This window comes from Dipodomys merriami, unplaced genomic scaffold (assembly GCF_024711535.1).
Source record: "Dipodomys merriami isolate MVZ:Mamm:240054 unplaced genomic scaffold, mDipMer1.0.p SCAF_3, whole genome shotgun sequence".
NCBI classification, from domain to species: domain Eukaryota; kingdom Metazoa; phylum Chordata; class Mammalia; order Rodentia; family Heteromyidae; genus Dipodomys; species Dipodomys merriami.
In genome coordinates, this window is record NW_027204492.1 from 101,571,238 (window position 1) to 101,592,194 (window position 20,957).

Sequence of the window (20,957 nt, forward strand, 5' to 3'; positions counted from 1 at the left end):
TACATAGTATCCAAACCTGCACCTGCACCTGGCTCAGGCCTTTCAGAAGACATGTACACATTCCACAAGCAGTACTCTTAGCTTAACTTTGCAGGCCTGAGAACAAGGCAGAGAACTCTGTGATCTAGGAACAGATCCTACTACTTCAAATGGAGGAGAGAGGTCCTGCGGGTCCGGGAATTCCTCCCTTTACTAAGCCAAGGCATCCTGACTCAAACATACATAGCCCGCACTTTCTTCAGTCCCTAAACTCGAAGTCCAGTTATGCTACAAAGTAATCACAGGCTTGGCAAGTCTTCAGGCTTCTGGTGCCTCCCTCTTCAGAAAACTGGTCATTTGATTAGCACTGTTCGTTTTCATCTTAACTCCAGTTTGTCCAAGACTCCTCATGCTGAAGAACCAAGGTCACTATTAGATAAAGCTTTCCCCTCCCGGAGACTCTCCAAGAGGAAATGAGGAATTGTTCAGCCTCATAACTCTGCTTAGGGTGCCTCAGACTTAAGAACAAAATCTGTAGGCATGAAACCCTTTCTATTATGACTTTACCTATCCCTTATTTCCTTTTTTTAAATATATAGTTTTATTGTAAAGATACTTGTACAGAGGAGTTACAGTTATATCAGCAAGGTAATGAGTTCATTTCCTATCGAGCATTAAGTCCTCCTTTATATTTCCCCTACCATCCCTTTCCTCTCCACTTCCCCAACTCCTCCCTCGCCCCCCCCCAAAGTTGTAAAGTTCGCTTTCAACATACTGTCTTGTACATCTCATTGTTACAATGGGTCATCCTGTATCCTTATTTCAGCATTTTGTTATTTCCCTTCCCCTCCCCAAATAAGAAAAAAACGTATATACAAGATGCAGGACACCAGAATAAAATACACTGACAACAGGGGTTATACCATAGGGGAAGAACATCAAAAGAAACAAAAAAAATCACACAGTACATTATAAGTACATTAAGAAGAACAGCAACTTGGGACACAAGAGGTTTTTTTTTTCTTTGTTGCTATCCCTTATTTCTGAAAAGAGCCTCTCCTTGTTCCAGAGCTGGCCTAGGATTCCATCTTCATATAAGATGTTCATATAAGATTCTTGGATTCCTGAGATCTCCCAGGGTAACATGAGGTTGAGTCACATTAGGCTAGGGATGTCTAGGTTCTGGGAGAACCGACAACAGAGTCAGAATTATGTGCAACACACAATTTCCCCCCACCCCCAAAATACTGAGATTTGAACTGAGGGCCTCTGGCTTGCTCAGCATGGTTGCTCCTCAGCTAAACTACCACATGACCCATACCTCCAGTAGTTCTTTGTGCTGCTTATTTTCAAGAGGGAGTTTCATGGACTTCTCTGCCTGGGTTGGCTTTGAAGTTTGATCCTCTGTATCTCAGCCTCCTAAGTAGCTAGAATTATAGACATAAGTCTAGCCAAGACAGTACTATTCTTGTTCCCTAAATAGTCCCCATTCAGAGTCTCCTCTGCTCAAGGTTATCTCCCTTAAGCCAGAGCGTTTACTTGTTACAAGGGAAGGATGTCTTGTGTGGTTTCCACTGTTTTAGGCATTCTAGGGCTGAAAGCTGGCTGTTTATTATAGGGTGGGGTCTCATCACTAGTCAGGGAGTTTTCTTTTCTTTTTTTGTGCATTGGTACTGAAGAATGAACTCAGCCTCACATTCTCAATTGGATTTTTGCTCAATGCTGGTACTATGCCACCTGAGCCACAACTCTACTTCCAGCTTTTTACTGGTTAATTGGAGATAACAGTCTCAGGGACAGTTCTGCCTGGATTCCATTGAACCAGGATCTTCCAATCTCAGCCTTTTGAATACCTAGGATTACAAGTGTGAGCTGCCACCATCTAGCTTCAATTTTTCTCTTGTGTCTCAGATTAAAGGCTTCTTGGAAAAGAAGCAAACTCTTGAAAAGTTATCTCTGCCTCAAATTTTCAGGTCCCTGTCCCAGGCTTGATGTGAGATGGGGCTGCTGCTGTGCAAAGCAAGAAGCCCAGAACAGGTGGTGCTGAGCTGTCAGGGAAAATTGATGCTGATATATTCTTTCCATTATCTAGTGTTAAGTATGACTATCTTTTATTACTTGTCTTTTAATTGATTCACCTCCTTCGTGGAAAGGAATTGTCCAAGGTGGTTGTGTGAGCTTTAAATCTGGATTATTTTTTATTGTACATGGGCTTGGTCATATTATCTATGGAGAGTTATTTGTTTGCTTATTTATTTGTAGCACTTACTTATTGTAACATTTTTCATTGTGTTGGTTAAGTGACCTAATCCAATTCTTTTCGTGCTTATGTTGCCCTAGGAGTGAGGTGATGTTGGCTTTTTATTAATATTGTTAATGATATCATGTTGTATGCTAAGAATAGATGGAAAGGATGTTAAGATACACAAGGCCTGCCTCAGACAGAAGACAGTGTGAGCTGTAGAAAAATTCAGACTAGGAGCCTACTCCTATTCACTGTTAAGAACTACCCTTTGAACCTAGGCATATTATCAAACTTGAAGACAAAGAAATTGCAACTAAGCAAAATCAGTTTTTTTCTTTCTGTTATTTTCTTTCTTTCTTCCTTCCTTTCTTTCTTCCTTCCTTCCTTTCACTTTCTTTTCTTTATTTCCTTCTTTCTCCTTCCTTCCTTCCTTCCTTCCTTCCTTCCTTCCTTCCTTCCTTCCTTCCTTTCTTCTTTCCTTCCTTTCTCTCTTTCTTTCCTTCCTTCCTTTCTTTCTTTCCTTCCTTCTTTCTGGCTTTCTTGCTTTCTCTGTCACTCTCTTTTCTCCCTTCTCTTCCTTTTTTTTGTTTTATCGGTCCTGGGGTTTGAGCACTGCACCTGATTACTGTCCCTGAGCCTCTTTGTGCTCAAGGATATCACTCTACTGCTTGAGCCACAGGACCAGTTCCAGCCTTTTCTGAGTGGTGTATTGGAGAAAAGAGTCTCACAGACTTTCCTGCCCAGGCTAACATTGAACCCTCAGATCTCAGCCTTCTGAGTAGCTAGGATTACTGGCATGAGCCCCTGGTACCTGGCCAAACCTTTTATTAAGCAAGAAAAATTGTGCAATATGTCTCCATTATAAGATGTAGTTTATAGTGTGTTTATTTATGGATCTCTAGTTCAATGAGTCCATCTGTTAAAGGTTTTTTTTTTTTGTATTGTGGCTTGTACTTGGTGTCTCATGATTGCTCAAAAAGTGCTCTACCACTTTTCTTATACCTAATCACTTTTTCATTAGCAGCTTTGTTAGTCATCTCATGAACATAGCTTGATGGGCCAACTACCACATCTAGCTTTATTTGTTTAGATGGGGTCTTGCTAACTTTTTTCCTTGACTGGCTTTGAACTACAGGTCTCCAGATCCCTGCTTCTGGAGTAGATAAAATTATATGATTGAGCCACCATGCCCTCCTAAAACTACTAGAATATTTTTTTTTTTTGGTGCAGGGACTTAGTATATATACTCCATAGTAGAATTCAAATGTAGGATCCTTCTCCCTGAACATAAGAGCTAACATTACAGGAATGAGCCACCATTTTTAGTGTGCAATGGTTTTGACTGTGCTAGCATAGGATGCTAGGATTGGAGCATAAAACACATTTCATTGTTGTTTCAGGTAGAAATTTTCTCAATTTTACCCCATAATCCAAAAATTATGAACAAAATTTCACTCAGGCTTAGTCTTTCACCTCTAAAACATGCTGTCTTACTGTTACATTCTTAGCTTGACCACTATGAAGCCTCATTTAAATTATACCCCCACACACACAATGAGCAACGTAAGTTTCACAAAGCACAATCCTTCCCTATCTCAAAACATTTATATCTAACATTGTCAAAGAGAAAGTCTACCTTTTTTACCCTCCCCTTTTCTACATTGGCCTTTAGATATGAGAAATAATGTCATTATTTTACATGCTAGCTGTTCTTTACTACTTAATTGTAGTCATAGATTGGTATTTGGCCTCCACCCCCAACATTAGCATGTTAAAAAGCAGTTACTAGTTACTAGTTACTTAACTAGTTTTGCTTTTGACCAACCAACATATTTTCGTCCCTTCCTTGATTTAATAGCAGCATTAATTTTAAACAGCTATTAATTCTAAAATTTTATGTAGTGGCAGTGTGTTTATTCTTAAATAAATGTGTACAGGAAGAACACAGGCAACAAAAATAGCAGATATTAAAATAATTTCAAGAAAGGAGCAGATGTTTGACTAATATTTAGGAAACAGAAGAACCAGTGAAGAGGAGATCTAAGTTATTACAATTTAGTTTATCCTATGTTCTTGAATAATCTGAACAAGTGTAGGTATATATTTTAATTTTACAAAAATGAACAAAAATGAATGCTATAACTCAAGAATTGACCCCTAGCCAGGTGCCAATGGCTCATACCTGCAATCTTAATTACTCAGGAGGCTGAGATCTGAGGATCATGGTCCAAAGCTTGCCTAGTTAGGAAAGTCCATGAGACTCTTTTTCTTTGGCCTGTCCTGGAGCCTGAACTCTGGGCCTGGGCACTGTCCCTCAGCTCTTCAGCTCAAGGAATAGCGCTCTACCACTTGAGCCATAGCGCCACTTCCGGCTTTTTTATTTTTGCTTATGTGGTGCTGAGGAATCAAACCCAGGGCCTCAGGCATGCAAGGCAAGCGCTCTACCACTGAGCCACCTTCCCAGCCTTCCATGAGACTCTTATATCTAACTAACTACCAAAAAGCTAGAAGTAGAACTGTGACTCAGTGATAGAGCACTAGCCTTGAACAGAAAAGCTAAGGGACAGTGCCCAAGACCCTGAGTTGATGATCCAAGACTTGCACCAAAAAACCAACCAACCAACTAACCAACAAAACAAAAACCCAAGAATTGACCTCCGCATAATTTAAGTTTTTCTCTACTTCATAATTACAACCACAGCTATTTGAATGTGTCATTCTTTCAACCTTCCAAGACAGTATTATCTTGATGCTATGAAATCTTTTGGGGATCACAGAGGAAAATATAAAGATTTCCCATTTGTATTTATTAAATGCCTAAATTCTTTTTTAAAAAACCTGTTAAACAGCAATGAGTCTGAGGTCAAATAAGTCTTCCATTGAAAGGGAAAAACAATTTGAAAAAGAGATATAGATTAATCAATGCCTCAATCTACAAGGTACCCAAACACAGTGGAAACACAAAGAAGATACACATTTTGTAGCCTCTATTCCACCTTAATCCTTTATAACTTAGACCACTGACACACACTTGAAATACATGGTGAAAATGCAGCAGCTGCTGGGTGTGGCTCTGGAACACACCTTGACTTGGACAGTAGTGCCAGATAGGTGTGTAAATTTGGCTCAAACTCTTCCTTCCTCATCTCTCAAAGCCTTTTTATACCAGGATGGCAAAGCCCAGTGATTATATCAATAACCTTGTAAAACAATGTCCAAGTCTTCTGTCTGACTGTTTTCAGCATGGGCTTTTTGACTATACAGGTATTGACAACATGGAAGATTACTAGTAGGCATCTGCTGTTAATCCAGATACCTTTTCCAGCCTTAATCTTTGGTGATGAAATTCAAAGATTATCATCTCAGTTGTCCAATTGTTCTTTATAAATATCATACTTAGGAGAATCATCAGGAGGATAGTCTTGGCTATGCACTCCAGCCTAGGCTGTCTTTAAACTTGATATATTTCAGCTTTAGCTTCCAGTGTGCTTGGATTAAGGGTATATGTGTACGTTCCCCTACTTGAAAATACACTATCTTTTCAGTGCTAGAGATTGAACCTATGCCCTCATACATACTAGACAAGAAGCCTACTACTGAGGTATGCCTTTAGTCCAGGAGCGCCTTTTTAAGTCATTCTGTCTTCATGGGGAGGCCCAGTTTTCTAACATGGGCAATAGAGCTATCTACCACTTTTTACCTCAAATTCAAAGACAAGCTTCATATGCTCAGAGGCTCTCCTGAGGAACCCAGAAAGTGTTCCTTGTACTTTTTTTTTTTTTTTAAGAAACATTATTCAGCATGTCTGCATTTGTGGTCTCTTTCATTTGATGTCTGAGAACAATGAAATTCACTAACAAAGCCATTTTCTTGTCCAGAAAGTATCCAGAAAATTTCTGTGTTTGACATAGCCTGCAAGGTTTTTTGACATCTTTTCCTGAGCTCTGTGTCTTTCATCTTTAAAGCTCTGCAGATGTTTCTCACAGGATCTGCTCATGAGCCTGAAGGTATTGCTCACATGCATAGGCATATTTCTGATACATGGGCATGATATTTCTTTGGGGGGGGGATTGTGGACAAAAGAGGTTATAGTAGACATGTCAGTGGAGAACCACATGTTAGTAAAAGAAGGGGTATGTGTATTGCTTTAGCTGGTACACTCAACTTCATTGACTAACAAAGGCTACCTCTGCCATATGTTCCCTAAGAATCTCACACATCTTGCTTTGTTCCATAAATGCTTGAGGGGGGAAGTGAGAACGTAGCTGCATTATGATGCATCTACTCATCTAGAGACTTTGGGGGTTCACAGTAGGGCAAGTAGATGTGGCTTCTGTGATATTTTCTCATTATGGGATTGGATGATCCCTTCAGTCTTATTTAAGGTGCTCACTGAGATACTAGACAGATCTTGGGACAACTCTCTCTACTGGTCTTTTGTTAGCAGCACTCTCTCCTAAGTCAAGGCCATCAGTTCTCTGAGACCCATAGAAGGAAGTAAAAGGACATCATATATGGCTACTAGGTCCCCTAGGCTTCACCACTAAGGTATGACTCTGTGGGGCATCATTTATTCTTGGATGTGTGTTACCTACACTTGTCATTCTGAGTCCTTATGTTTATCCCTGGAAGAAGCTGAAATTTCTTCCTCTACTAAACTGGGATATTTCAGATGAAGGACCTTACTTCATTGAATCTCCCTAGGGGAAGATAGACAAAGACATATAGGAGCTTTTTTTTGGGGGGGGGGTCCGGTCGTGAGGCCTGAACTCTGGGCCTGGGCGCTGCAAGGCAAGCGCTCTACCACTGAGCCACCTTCCCAGCCCCAGGAGCTGTTTTCTATATATAGGATACCTGGCTACCTATTTGAGAAGAAAGCCCTAGGCCTCAGTTTGAAACTCCAAAGTCCCCCAGCAAGGCAGAGGAGGACAGTGAATTCATAGGGAAAAATTACATCAAGAAACCACAATACTTAGAGAAAAGCAGGTTTGAGGACCTGTAAGGGGATATGGAAGGGAATGACAGCTGAATATCTTCCTGGGATAATGTTACAGGAAATCAAATATATTTCCCAATCAGTGTTATGATGGTGTTTATATCAACATTTCAGAAAATAAGACCTGTGGAATAATATTTGCCTCTATGCATGTACAAATGTGTGTGTGCATGCATATACATACACACCATATAAAGTCAAACCATTTTAGAGTAAGGTGACTTAAACAAAGTAGAATACATTTGAATTTCTGGTTTTGATTTCTGCAGAACCTTCATTGCACACTGCATCATTTTTTTCTCAAGACTTCATCACAAATTAGTTTGTGGATGTCTCTGACAGATTCTCAGTTTCTGTTTTTCTGAGTATTTCTCAGTGAAAATACAGTGATCCTAGAGGGAAGAAGAACATAGGCCAAGTATACTTTCAAAACAAAATGTCTATTTAGTGCCCATAAAGATAATATCTAAAGTGCAAAGAAAGACAGTTTAATGAGCAACATGAAATATTAGCTCTTCCTATGGTTTTCTAAAAATTCAACTTAGAAAGTCAACAGGGCTTAACCACATTCACAACTCATTTGAGATATCTGATCATTGAGACACACCATCAAAAGGTCACATTAAATATATATTACCCTAGATTTTTCACGGAGAGATGCTAGACTAACTGTATTGAAAGGAAACTAGAGTCATATTTTCTCAGCTCCCAAGTATCTACAGAGAAGATCAGCTAGCGCCAGCCAAACTATAGACAACCTAACAAAAAATATACATTCAGAACAAGTTTTCAGCCTTAGTAGAGAAAGAGAACACTTGGAAACCACAGGGAGAAAATTATATCTTATGAATTAGTTTTTACATAGAGAGTAGTAAGGGAATGTGTTAATGTGGCACTTGCATACATGTGCCTGCCGTTTTTCCAAGTGATGCAAAATACTGATTCTTCTTTTCTAATATCTTCTTTAAACTATATTTTATTATCTTTAAGTAGTTGTACAAAGGGAGTTACTCTTCAATAAATCAGTTTATGAATACAATGCATCTTGATCTATGTCACCTCTCATCATTCTACCTTATCCTTCCCAACCCAACTCTTCCCCTCAATTTTCTTAATTTCATAGGCTATACAATGAATATTAGGACTGCAAGACTGCTTCTTTATGGGCTCCTGTGAATGTTGGGACTGAGGTGATTGATTTTCTTTCTTTTATTCTAATAATGACTAGTTTGAATGTGGAGTAGTGTATGTTCCTGCAGAAGCCACACACATAGGAGAGTATCCTAGAAAATGAATGTGGAGTAGTGTATGTTCCTGCAGAAGCCACACACATAGGAGAGTATCCTAGAAAAAGCAACTGCAGAGAATGGAGAGAGAAACTTTGAATAATGGTTCAGAGATGCCTGTACAAGTCAAGAGGGATATAGGGTAAAACACATTCACTTTCCCATTTACAGCTGAAATAAATGTACAAATTAAAACAATGTGATCCAAAGCTTTCATCTTAGTTTGAACCAGGCAATTAAAAGTATGTTGATCTGGTCAAGTTATTTTCCAAAATACTACCTTCCCCAGCATTATTAAATGCAAGGAAAACCGATAATTTCAAAAGGTAACTAACACTTTAAAAACAAAAGCATACGAGTAATGTATTTATGGCTATATTTATTGCTCATTGATATATTTAGTACTCATTGGTGTCTATATCTCCCAGTGGAATAAAATGCATGAATTTCATTAATATACAGTATTGCTTTAGTAATGTTCTAGCTAATAAAGATATTAAGTGTAACCACTTTTGAAATCTGTTCTTTCTGCTTATCTTTTAGTAATGTCTCTTCAATTGACTTTCAGTATATTACTATTTCCCTCTCTAATATTTAGATTGGTGTATAGTTTTAGAATGTTACAAATATATTTATCAGAGAATTGGAGCAGAACTTTAAGATTTTGCTAGAACTCTTTGCAGTTGAAAACATATCTATAGAGTTACCACTGGTGTTAGGAAACTACTTCAAATTTTGTAAGTCTATAAACCACATACTATTCATTCATTATAGAACAAGAAACAATAAAATTAAAACATCTCAATCAATGTTCAAGTGGATTTCCATCTTTGAAAGTTTCATTTTACAAAATACATTTCATAGTTCTTCGAATAGGTTTTTCCATTTTATGGTAAAAGCTCCTTTAAAATATTTGTATTCATTATTTAAAATGATCGCTGAATAGAAGTAGGAAAATAAGGAAAGCATAAAGGAAAAAAAAGAAAACAACCCTCAACAATATGGCTCCACCACTCTAAGACATCTGCTGTTCTCAAACTATTTTTTTCAGCTTGTTTGTTATTAGGCAATTTGGAAGACATCACAAACAAACTCAGCTTGGCATGTATAAACTACCTTGTGAACAATGACAGAATCATACCACCTAGTTAGTTCTTTTCAATTTGCAGATGGGTAAAGAAACAGCCCCAAGAAAATAATGCTGCTCTTGAAAGTATTCCTCCCTATGTTACTTCATCCATTGCTTCGATTGCTACAAGGCTTTACTTAAGCTGTTGACAATGATTCTTCTTTTAAGAAAGACCCCACAGGGAGAAAATAGCAAAAAAAATTACATAGGCTATTTAGAGAGTGAAAATAAAGGAAACAAAAAATCCACCATCAGAATTTGAACTTCTGGTTTTGTCAGTGATTGACAGAGAACACCTAGTGTACAATGCAATTTTTCCCCCAAACTTTAACATCTATTAAACATACAATGGCCAAGTGGCCTACATACATTTCATATATATTTAATGAGCTGCCTTCTATGTGACATTTCTGACTGAGAGCTAGAGGTATAGATAAAGTTGGTGACCTAGAGAGATGAGGCCTTAAGATCTGAGTTATAGCAAATATTTATTTAAATGAAAATTGGTACAGCTAAGGCTTCCCTGGCTTCAAGTTTCTGATTGATGATATCATAGGTCAGTTACATGGACAGAAACATGGAGATAATAGTAGGAGTTAACCAAAACAATCTTCCTTTAATGAAAAATCCCACTGAGTATGTGCATACTCATACAGAATATGATCAAATGATGGACAAAAGATATAAGAAATATTAAAAATGAAAATGAATAAATGTTGCTGAAACCAAAGAATTTAATTTGATAGAATCATTTTTCAGGGAGAATCATGTAGATATTGTTTGGTGTTTTGGAGGGACTGGCATGAAAAATGGGAGCACTGAAAATCGGCCAACCAGTAGGGAGATGGGAAGTAGTGGGTTATTTCCAGTTTCTGAGTGTAAGTTGTAGGGCAGTATTTGATGACAGGACTTGAGATTTTCTTTTAAAAAGACAATAATTTTAACCATGGGGGGTTTGCTTATTTAAAAACTGGGTTTTTTAGGCTGGGAAGGTGGCTCAGTGGTAGAATGCTTGCCTTGCATGCAGGAGGCCCTGGGTTCGATTCCTCAGCACCACATAAGCAGGAAAGGCCAGAAGTGGCGCTATGGCTCAAGTGATAGAGCACTAGCCTAGAGCTGAGGAACTGAGGGACAGTGCCCTGGCCCAGAGTTCAGGCCCCATGATTGACCAAAACCTCCCCCACAACCCAAAAAAAAAAAAAAACAATAAAAACCCCAAACCAAAAAATACATCTGGGTTTTATTTTCAGCTGTGCTCTTAATTTGAACAATTGTTTAACCTTTCTGTCTATTTCAGTTTATCCATCTTCAAAATGGAAAAAAATGGCCTTTGTCTATACCCAACAAAAACCCAGGTTTCATACAGGAGTTTATTAATAATGTATATTTCATGGCCCATTTCAATCCCTGATTCAATAGGAGCTTTGCAATCTAGATTTTTACAAAGAAATCTCAAGTGATTGTGGTCAGAATCTCAATTTGGAGCCATACTGTCATGCACAATGATAGCTTGTTAACACTTCATGAAGAAGGGTTAAATTCTTGAAAACTAAGGTTTTCCAGAAGATAAAATGCATTTTCCATTTAAATTCAAATTTAAATTCAAATAACTATGACCTTCATCAGAAGGTCATAGTTATCTTGGGACTTACATGAAATGTTTTAGTGATCACTTTCAGCTGCCAAACTTTCCTTCAGTAATGAATATTTAAGCTAAGTGTGGACATTTATTAAAATATAGGTCTCAAGTTGTCCAAATGATGTCAGAATGTATGAAATAAGATTGGCTCAAAATGTTAGTTGAAACTTTGCTAAGACACTATAAATATTTAGAATTTTTAGTAGGTAAGGGTAAAGGCAGGTTTTAGCTCACATAAGATATTCTTTTTCCATTCATTTTGAAGATCTTCCTGTATTATTTATTTTCTTCTTTCCACTTCTGTACTTACAACTGTTTCCTTATAGCTTTAACTACAGCTGAAAAGTATTGTCTACAGGTTCTAAATATTGATTATATGTAGAATGTTATATAATTGCATAATCCACATTTTTATTCTCTGTCAAATTAATTCCTCTGAGTAGGAACACAGAAATATTGTTCTGTGATATCCAACACCTCTGAAAACAATACACGAAGGCCTTCCCTAGGGGAGAAGATAGCAAAGGCAGAGATACAAATGGGCATATTTTGGAATGTGCTATGAGTCAGAGGTTAATCCACTTTACTGGCCATAATGATGGATAGGTGTCTGCTTCTATATCTATCCTTGTTCTACTTTACCTCTCTAGAGACTACTTTGTACATGTGCTTTTTTTTTTTTTTGGTTGGTAGTGGGGTTTGAACTGCGGGCCTGGGTGCTGTTCCTGAGCAGTTCATCTCAAGGCGAGAGCTCTACCACTTGAGCCACAGCACCACATCTGGTTTTCTGGTGGTTAATTGTAGATAAGTGTCTCACAGACTTTCCTGCCCCGGCTGGCTTTGAACTGTGACCCACAGATCTCAGCCTCCTGAGTATCTGGGATTACAGGCATGAGTCACTGATGCCCGGCTGTACATGCGCTTTTATGCTAGTATGGGAACCTGTCTTTCAACTTGCATATTTTTAATTAATAGACTATTTTTACAGACACATTCTGTTTACAATTAAATTGGACAGAAAGTGCAAATAGTTCCAATGCATCCTATCTCACCCCTTCTCAATTTCTCCCTGTAACTTCTGGCATTGATGTATTTCATATATTGCAATAAGTGAACTAATATTGGTATCGTGTTATTAAACCAAATTCACAGTTCACTTAAGGAAATATTTTTTATTAATTTACTTTATTGTTATTATAGAGGTGATATACAGAGGAAAGTCAATTACATAACTCAGGTAATGAGTACATTTCCTTTCGTACAGTGTCTTGTGTTCCCTCACTCTCTCCCAGTCCCCCCATCTCTACCCTCGAGTTGTATAGTTCACTTTCATCAGTGTCTAGTGAGAAGCACTTTTCATCCTTTTTCCCTGGAGTTCTGTACTTTCCCCTCAACCCTTCTGAAGATGTACACTTGAATATATCATGCATAATGTAAAGACGACAGAATCATCAAAAAATAAAAACTAAAAAAGGAAAAACATTAAAAAGGAGATGTCTTATTTCCATATCTTGGAGTTCATTTCAGTATGTATATTATTTTATATAAATTTGAAGAAGTACCTAGGTATTGCACCTTTGTGTTTCTCTCCTACTTTTGTGTTTCTCTCCTAAGGTATCCTATTTTAGTCTCACTGTATCTAGAGTTCTATATAATTTATCATATCCCAATGTATTTTAGATCTAATTTCTGCATCTCAAAGTAATCATGTACTTTGTCTCTCTGAGGTTGGCTTACCTTGCTTAACATGATTTGATCTAGTTCCATCAATTTCCTTGCAAATGACATTATTTTATTCTTTCTAATGGCTGTGTAAAATTTGTATAGGTACCGTATTTTGGATATCCACTAATCTATTGTGGAGCATCTGGGCTGTTCCCATATCGTGGATATTATGAATAGCGAGGCTATGAACATGGAAGTGTGTTGTCTTAATAGGAAATACTTTTGGGTTGCACAGCTGTATAGGATTTTCCAAATGAATAATGATGTGTGTCCATGATTATAAAATCATATGCTATGATTTCAATGTTGTAAGATTTCCTGTACTTTACTAATTCATCCCTCTTTTTCCATTTTTAGTTTACTGAGATTTTTCCCCCCATGAACACATGTTGGATTTTGTCTAATGGTTTTACTGCATTTATTGATATGTTTATGTGTGATTTTGTGTTTTGCCTGCTGATTTAATGGGTTATATTGATTATCAAAAGTTGAACTAGTCTCATATATTTGGAATAAATTCCACTTGGTAATAATATGAAACTGTTTTATTTTATTGTTAATTTGGGTTGCTAACATTTTCTTGAGGAATCTTGCTTCTATGTTTATGAGAGATATTTGTTTTCCATTCTGATCAATATGATTTGGTTTTAGGGAAATATAGCCTTATAGATTGATTGGGGAGGTATTTACTACATTTGGAAGTTTTAGGAATGGATTGTAGAGAAATGGAATCATTCTTCCTTTCATGTTTTGTAAATTTTACTAATGCATACAAGTGTGAATTGCTACATTGTGTGTGGAAAACTACTGATTTTTGATTCTCTCTATACATACAGGCCTTTTTAGATGACCTGTTTCTCCATTTGTGGGTTTTGGCACATTATGTCTTTCAATGAATTGCTTTATTTTACCTAAGTTATCAAATTTGTAGGTATATAGTCATTCAAAATATTCTCATCCTTTTAATTTCAATGGGAACAGTAATAGTGGCCTCTTTTTAATTTCTGGTATTATTAAATTATATCTGCTCTCTTTTTTCATGACTGGCTTGCTTAAAAGTTTATTAATTTTATTGTTCTTTTCAAAGTACTAGCTTCTGATGTCACTGATTTTCTTCATTATTTTTCTTGTACTAATTTTAATGATTTCTGTGTTGATTTTTTTAATTTAATTTAATTTTATTTGTGAACATACTGTACAGAGGAGTTACAATTACATGGGCAGGATAATGCGTACATTTCTTACCAAGCATTGCAGCCTCCTCCTTTGTTTACCCTTCACATCCCTTCCCAGCCACCCCCCTCCCCCCCAATCCCAATCCTTCTCCTTTGCCCCCCTTCCCCCCCCCCCCGCACCGACGTTGTAAAGCTTGTTTTGGACATGACAACTTGTACTTCTCACTGTTGCAACAGGTCCACCTGTATCCTTAAACAACTGGTTTTTCCCCATCTCCTCCACAAGTTATACTGACATCAAATATAGTGAAAGCAGGGGTTATAGTGTGGGGGAGGGACATACAAAGCAACAAAGAGATAATCTTATAAATGCATTAGAAACACATGCATGAAAGAAAAAAACATTAAAACACACATCTAAGGGTTCATTTTCCTGACATCACATTATCTGACCTTTTCCGCTTGACTCATACATATACTAGATATTACAAATAAGGGAAACCATGGGACCTATGTTTCTTTGGGCCTGGCTTACTTCACTTAATATAATTTTTTCCAAGTTTTTCCATTTCCTAACAAATGGGGCAATGTCATTCTTTCTGATGGAGGCATAGAATTCCATTGTGTCAAAAAATTAAACCCCCAACAACAAATCCTCAAAGAAACAACTGCCCAATAAATAAGTGGGTGAAAGACTTAAAGAGAAACTTCTCTGAAGAAGAAAGAAGGATGGCCAATAGACACATGAAGAAATGTTCAACATCCCTAGCCATAAAAGAAATGCAAATCAAAACAACATTGAGATATCACCTCACTCCAGTTAGAACGGCAAAAATCAAGAACTCTAACAACAACAGATGCTGGAGGGGATGTGGACAGAAAGGAACCTTACTTCATTGTTGTTGGGAATGTAAACTTGTTCAACCACTTTGGAAAGCAGTATGGAGGTTCCTCAAAAGACTTCACATAGAACTCCCCTATGACCCAGCAATCCCACTTTTGGGCATTTACCCAAATGTTTACAAACAAGACCACACTAAAGCTACCAGCACAACCATGTTTATTGCAGCATTATTTACCATAGCTAACATATGGAACCAACCCAGATGCCCCTCAGTAGATGAATGGATCAAGAAAATGTGGTATATATACACAATGGAATTCTGTGTTGATTTTTACTATTTCTTTGCTTGTGCTTATTTTGGATTTGATTTGCTCATCTTTTATCTAGTTTCCTAAGATGAAATCTTAGATATTGATTCTAGAGCATTCTTTTCTATCAGATGCATTCAATGCTATAAATTACCATGTAAGCACTTTTTTCTCCTGCATCCTTCTAGTTTTGGTAGGTTTTATTTTTATTTAATTAAAATACTTCATAATTCTTTTGATGTTTATTCTTTTAAATTTGTTATGATTTGTTTTGTGGACTGCTCTGTTCTGGTGAATGAGTTTAAGGTTAATGTGTATTCTGCTCTTATGGGTTTGATTATTTTAGAAATGTCAATTAGATACTGTTGGTTGATTGAGTTCACCTATATCCTTGTTCATTTTTGCCTATAGGAATTCTTTACTAGTGATAGAGGGGTGTTCAGGCTTTCTAATTAGAATAGTGGATTTATATTTTTTTCATTCTGTCAATTTTTGCCATGTGCGTTTGGTATATATTTATATATAAATGAAAATTGACACTTATAATTGTATAATATATTCATTTGGTAAAATTATTTCTTATGAAGACTGTTTTACCTAAAATTAATAAAGCAACTCCAGGTTTCTTTTCATGAGTGTTTTCATGTTCTAACTTTCTCTATCCTTCTACCTTACATCTGTACTTTTATATTTAAAGTGAGTTTCTTACAGAAAATGTGTAGCTGGGTTTTATTTTGCTATATGCTTTTATAATCCATCTTTTCTATTTCCATACAATATTTACAATATCTATAACTTTATAACATTTACAACTTACAATATTTACAATTTATAACATATAATAGTTGCATTATCTAACTCTTTCTATTTCTTGCCCCTTTTCTTTGTTCCACTTTTGTCTTATTGTATTTTTTATTTCATGGGTTTTAATTTTCTCTAAATTATATTCTTTCCTATATTAGCATGTCAATTTTACCTTGAAATATAGTGGTAGCTTTAGTGTATACAACATACATTTATAACTAAGGTTTAAATAATATTTTTGGTGTTTTTCCATTGTCAATATTGTGGTGCTCCTGAAGTTAAAGTCAAGGGATTGTGGGGAACTCAATGATTATGATACTACACAGCACACTATTGATTTAACTTCAAGCTTGCTAGCTTACTGCTGTTGAGATTTAGGCTGCCAGCCATCTACTTTTTTTTTTTTAAGTTTAGCAAAGTTTTATTTAGGAAAGTAGATCAAAGCAAGGAGAAATAGATAAGGAGCACCATCCCCAATCTTTAACACATTAGAGGTAGGAGTAAGTGGCTCAATGCATCTGTTTTAGAAGACTATGCTTTTACTTTCAGGCCATGCTGAAAATCTTGGAAAATGCTTGGAAAATCTACGTACCTCCAAGAAATTGACACCATCCTTTTCTCTAGTAATGGAGACAAAGGGAGAAACTTTTACTTCTTTTTGTATTAATCAAGTTTTAATGGAAGCTTAAAAGTTGTTGTTTCCATTTGAAACTACAATGGTCTGATAGTGGCACAAAGGGGAAACTCATTTTCAAGTTTAATCTTCTCTACCTCAATGTGTACATCAATTTTACTATATATAGTATATGTCAAAAGTCCATTTTTGCTATGTGTATGAATTGAATATCCACCAAAATCTAAATGCTTTTGCTTGATGGAATCTAAAGATAAAATGTTTACAATGAGTCTAGTAACTATTTACTTTCATACTCTGTTGGATCTCTTTACAGTCTAGTAATATTGCATTAATTCCAGAGCTTTATAGTAAAAGTTGTTTATTAAAATGTAGTTTAAGGGGGCTGGGAAGTTTGCTCAGTGGTAGAGCGCTTGCCTTGCATGCCTGGGGCCCTGGGTTTGATTCCTCAGCACCACATAAGCAAAAAGAAAAAAAGCCAGAAGTGGTGCTGTGGCTCAAGTGGTAGAGCGCTAGCCTTGAGCTGAAGAGCTGAAGGACAGCACCCAGGCCCAGAGTTCAGGCCCCATGACTGGACCCAAAAAAAATGTAGTTTAAGGTTTTAAAGTTGTTTCAATTACATCTCTTTTTTAACTTCATGTCAGGACTTAGTAATAGTCCTAACATTTGGGTTGACTCTGGTAAGTGTGGAGTGTATCTGATTCTGACCTTTTTCCTCTCTTTAAAGCTTTCCCCTTTATGTGGTTGGTCTTACTTCTGTGACTAATACTGAGAGGCTGGGTTAGGCAGTACCCAAACAATGATTTGTTCAGTAGAAGCCTCTTAACTATATGGTTCCCTAACAGGAACAGATTTCAAAGTAGCAAAACATCCTATTGTCTCTTGCTACTAAGATACCCTCATCAACATCAAGCCCCCTTTAGAGGGCTATTGGCAAGATTGCTCTAACCATGTAGTCTTGTCAGTGACTACTGGAAGCTTACACATTTTATTTAAATGAACTAACTTTTGGGGAAAGGTAAAGGTTGAAATAGAAGGTTTGAAAGAATAGTGTAAATTAACTAAGGAGTTGAAATTTTTCAACTTTTAGCATGTCCAGATAACACTCTGCACAAGATGAGTAGTGATGAAAAATACTAGGAGCAGCTTGACTGCTAAATCTCGGTGACTATGTATTTTTATTCTTTTTCATTGAATGAACAGACATTAGAATACCGAGTTCTATGAAGTAACCTTTGCAGTTTATTTTTCTTTCTTTCTTTTTTTTGTCGGTGATGGTGCTTGAACTCTGGGACTGATCGCTGTGCCTGAGAGCTCCAGCTCAAAGTGAGTGCTCTACCACTTGAGCCACAGCACCCCTTCCACTTTTCTGTGGTTAATTGGAGATAAGGGACTCATGGACTTTCCTTCCCAGGCTGGCTTTGAACAACAATCCTCAGATCTCAGCCTCCTGAGTAGCTATGATTATAGGCATGAGCCACTGGTGCCCAGAAGTTTATTTTTCTTAATCAGCTATTCACTAAGTATCTCTAGTCACCATGAAAAATATAAAGATTTATAACATATTTTTACCCTATAGGAGTTAAATTCTTTCTTTTGACTTATGTATTTTCTTTTTCCAAGACAGCAAAATGAATGATAGCATACTAGTCAGGGTTCTTCAGAGAACCAAAACTCTCAGGATAGATAGATATATGAATTTGATTACAAATTTATAAAGGCCAAGAAGTTCTCTGCTAACTACAGTATGAGAAAAGCTGGTGGAGTAATTCAGCCTAAGTCTAAGTCTAAAAGCCCCAGAACCTGAAGCTTTGATGTCTGTCTGCAGGAGATGGATATCCTAACTCTGGAAAGATAGTGCTAATGTACAGTGTCTCGTGCATTTTGTTCCATGGTAACCCTGAATGGGTTGTATGGTGACTGCCCACAATGATGATGGTGGACCTTCTTTACTCAATTGACTAATTCAATGGTGATCTCTTCTAGAGACACCCTCATGGATACCTCCAGAAATAGCACCTTACCACTTTGTTGAGTATTTGTTAATCAATTCATGTGGATATTACATATACTTAACCATCTCTCACACCAATGAGAGCCCAGTTCTGATAGATTTATTATCTATCCCTTGCTGTTACTATTCTACCCATCCTTTCTATGAAGACAGTGAAGGGATAACTTCTGGCATATTGATATGAGTTGTAAATATTGGAACAGACTTCCAAAAGGGTGTTACTTCAGCAAACAAAAGGCTTTTTGAGGATCTCAGTGTTAAAAATATGCACATAGAAGCCCTGGCTTCTCTTTAGTGCCTTCAAAAATAAAGAAGAAACATTTTGCATTTCTAATTCGCATATCCATTCTCTGTAATTTTCATGAATTTCTAGTGACCACTTTCATCAAATGTGTATGAATTCCTTATATAGATTTTCGAAATGAACTGCCAATCTAACTGCTGTTCCCATTTCCAAAACGAAGATAAGTGAAGTATAACAAAGTAGATGAAGCAAAGGCCTATTTATTGCATGGATTTCAATTTTAGCAAGATCTCTTATTTCAGATTTTCTAGCTTAATTGATCCAACCTTTCCTGTTGATTACCAGAAACAATTCACATTTGAAAATAAGGCAGAGAGACCTGCTGGTTTCTCAGCAGATGGTAACCATATTCTATTAACAATATACATGCTGCCTGTAGATGTCACCATACCCTTATAATTCCTTTCAGTTACTCAGCCACCACCCCTCCCACCACTACCCTAAGAGTTACAGGGATAAATACAGGAAAGAAGATTGAATTCTGTGTTCTAAGCAGAAAATTGGGAAGCAGCATTTCTTATATTATATAAAATTGCAAACCAGGCAGTAATATGTGGAGATATAGGGAAGTTTTTAAAGATAGTTAACTGTATTTACCATCTTCATTTTATTAGTCAATCAGTTAACCTTTTAGGTTAGAATATCTAATCAGGAATGTGTTTCTATTGCCTCTCTTCTGTACTTTATTTACAATGATTTTTAAGCATGTAGAATTCATACAGCCAAAATCATATTTCAAAAACTCTTTTTACATTAGATATTAATAAACTTAAAACAAAAAAATACTTGTTTTTAGAAAAAGAGTATAAGCAAGGCATCAGTGGCTTAAACCTGTGATCTTATCTGTTCAGGAGACTGAGATCTGAGGAGCCCAGTTCAAAGCCAGCCTGGGTAGGAAAGTCAGTGAGACACTTTTCTCCAATTAACCAGTAAAATGCTGGATGTGGAGCTGTGGAGTGCTAGCTTTGATTTTAAAAGCTCAGGGACAGTTCCCAGGCCCCCAGTTCAAGCCCCAGGATTGACACAGAAAAGAGAGAGAATATGAAATTGATACTTTCAGGGATTAATTAATGACAAACGAAATGTAAACATATATGTCGGGTTTTAAGAATAGGGTTTTTCTTTGGCATCATTTTTGCCTGAGAACTCTAGCTGCCTAAACCTCGAAAACTAGGCACGAGTGATTTGTTGTCTTCTCTTCCACTCAACTATGACATAGTTTATATACAGGATAGGGTATTACATTTAAAAAATTTATAATAATATCGTACAAACTTCATGCTTTCCAATAGGTCAGTTAAAATATGTGAAGTAGTGTGTGGATTTTGAAAGAACAAGACCTTAGTTGGCATGGATACTAAGATTCTGAAAGTTTTCCATCTTATATTGGGCTACAAAACTCTGGGGTTAATATTTTATTAGGTAGCTATGCTCTTTTAATTAATTTGGTCCTGGTATCAGTTTATTGTAGTTTTCAGCATGCCAAAGTGTTTTAGGAGGAGGAATAGATTACTCAGAAGTGACTTAAGATGTCTTACAAGGTCTAGAAACTCATCCTTACCTTACTGTGGAAAGCAGACATTAACCATTTTAAGAAATACAGAGATAAAGCAATAAATGATCTAAGACTTGCAAAAGCAAAGACATTGGAGCAAAGGAGATCTGGTTAATTAAAATAAGCTTTGAGGTAGAGGAGTGCATATCCATGTTATCCTCTGGTTGATGCTGATTGCCAGAGGTCAAGACTCAAAAATATTCTACTCAATTAACTTGGATACAGAGTAATATTCTCTACCCATAGGCCTAGAAGTGAGGAAAAAGAAAATAAGACATGAAGTTGGAAGGCTCCTGTATGAAAAAGTAAAAGGATAAGAA

At 36.7% G+C, this 20,957-nt stretch overlaps 1 long non-coding RNA gene across 1 annotated transcript in view; it reads left to right on the forward strand.

The window, feature by feature from the left end:
* LOC138840423 (uncharacterized) overlaps positions 1-20,957 on the forward strand; it is a 96,815-nt gene that overhangs the window by 41,981 nt on the left and 33,877 nt on the right. The gene's annotated exons all lie outside the window — the stretch shown is intronic.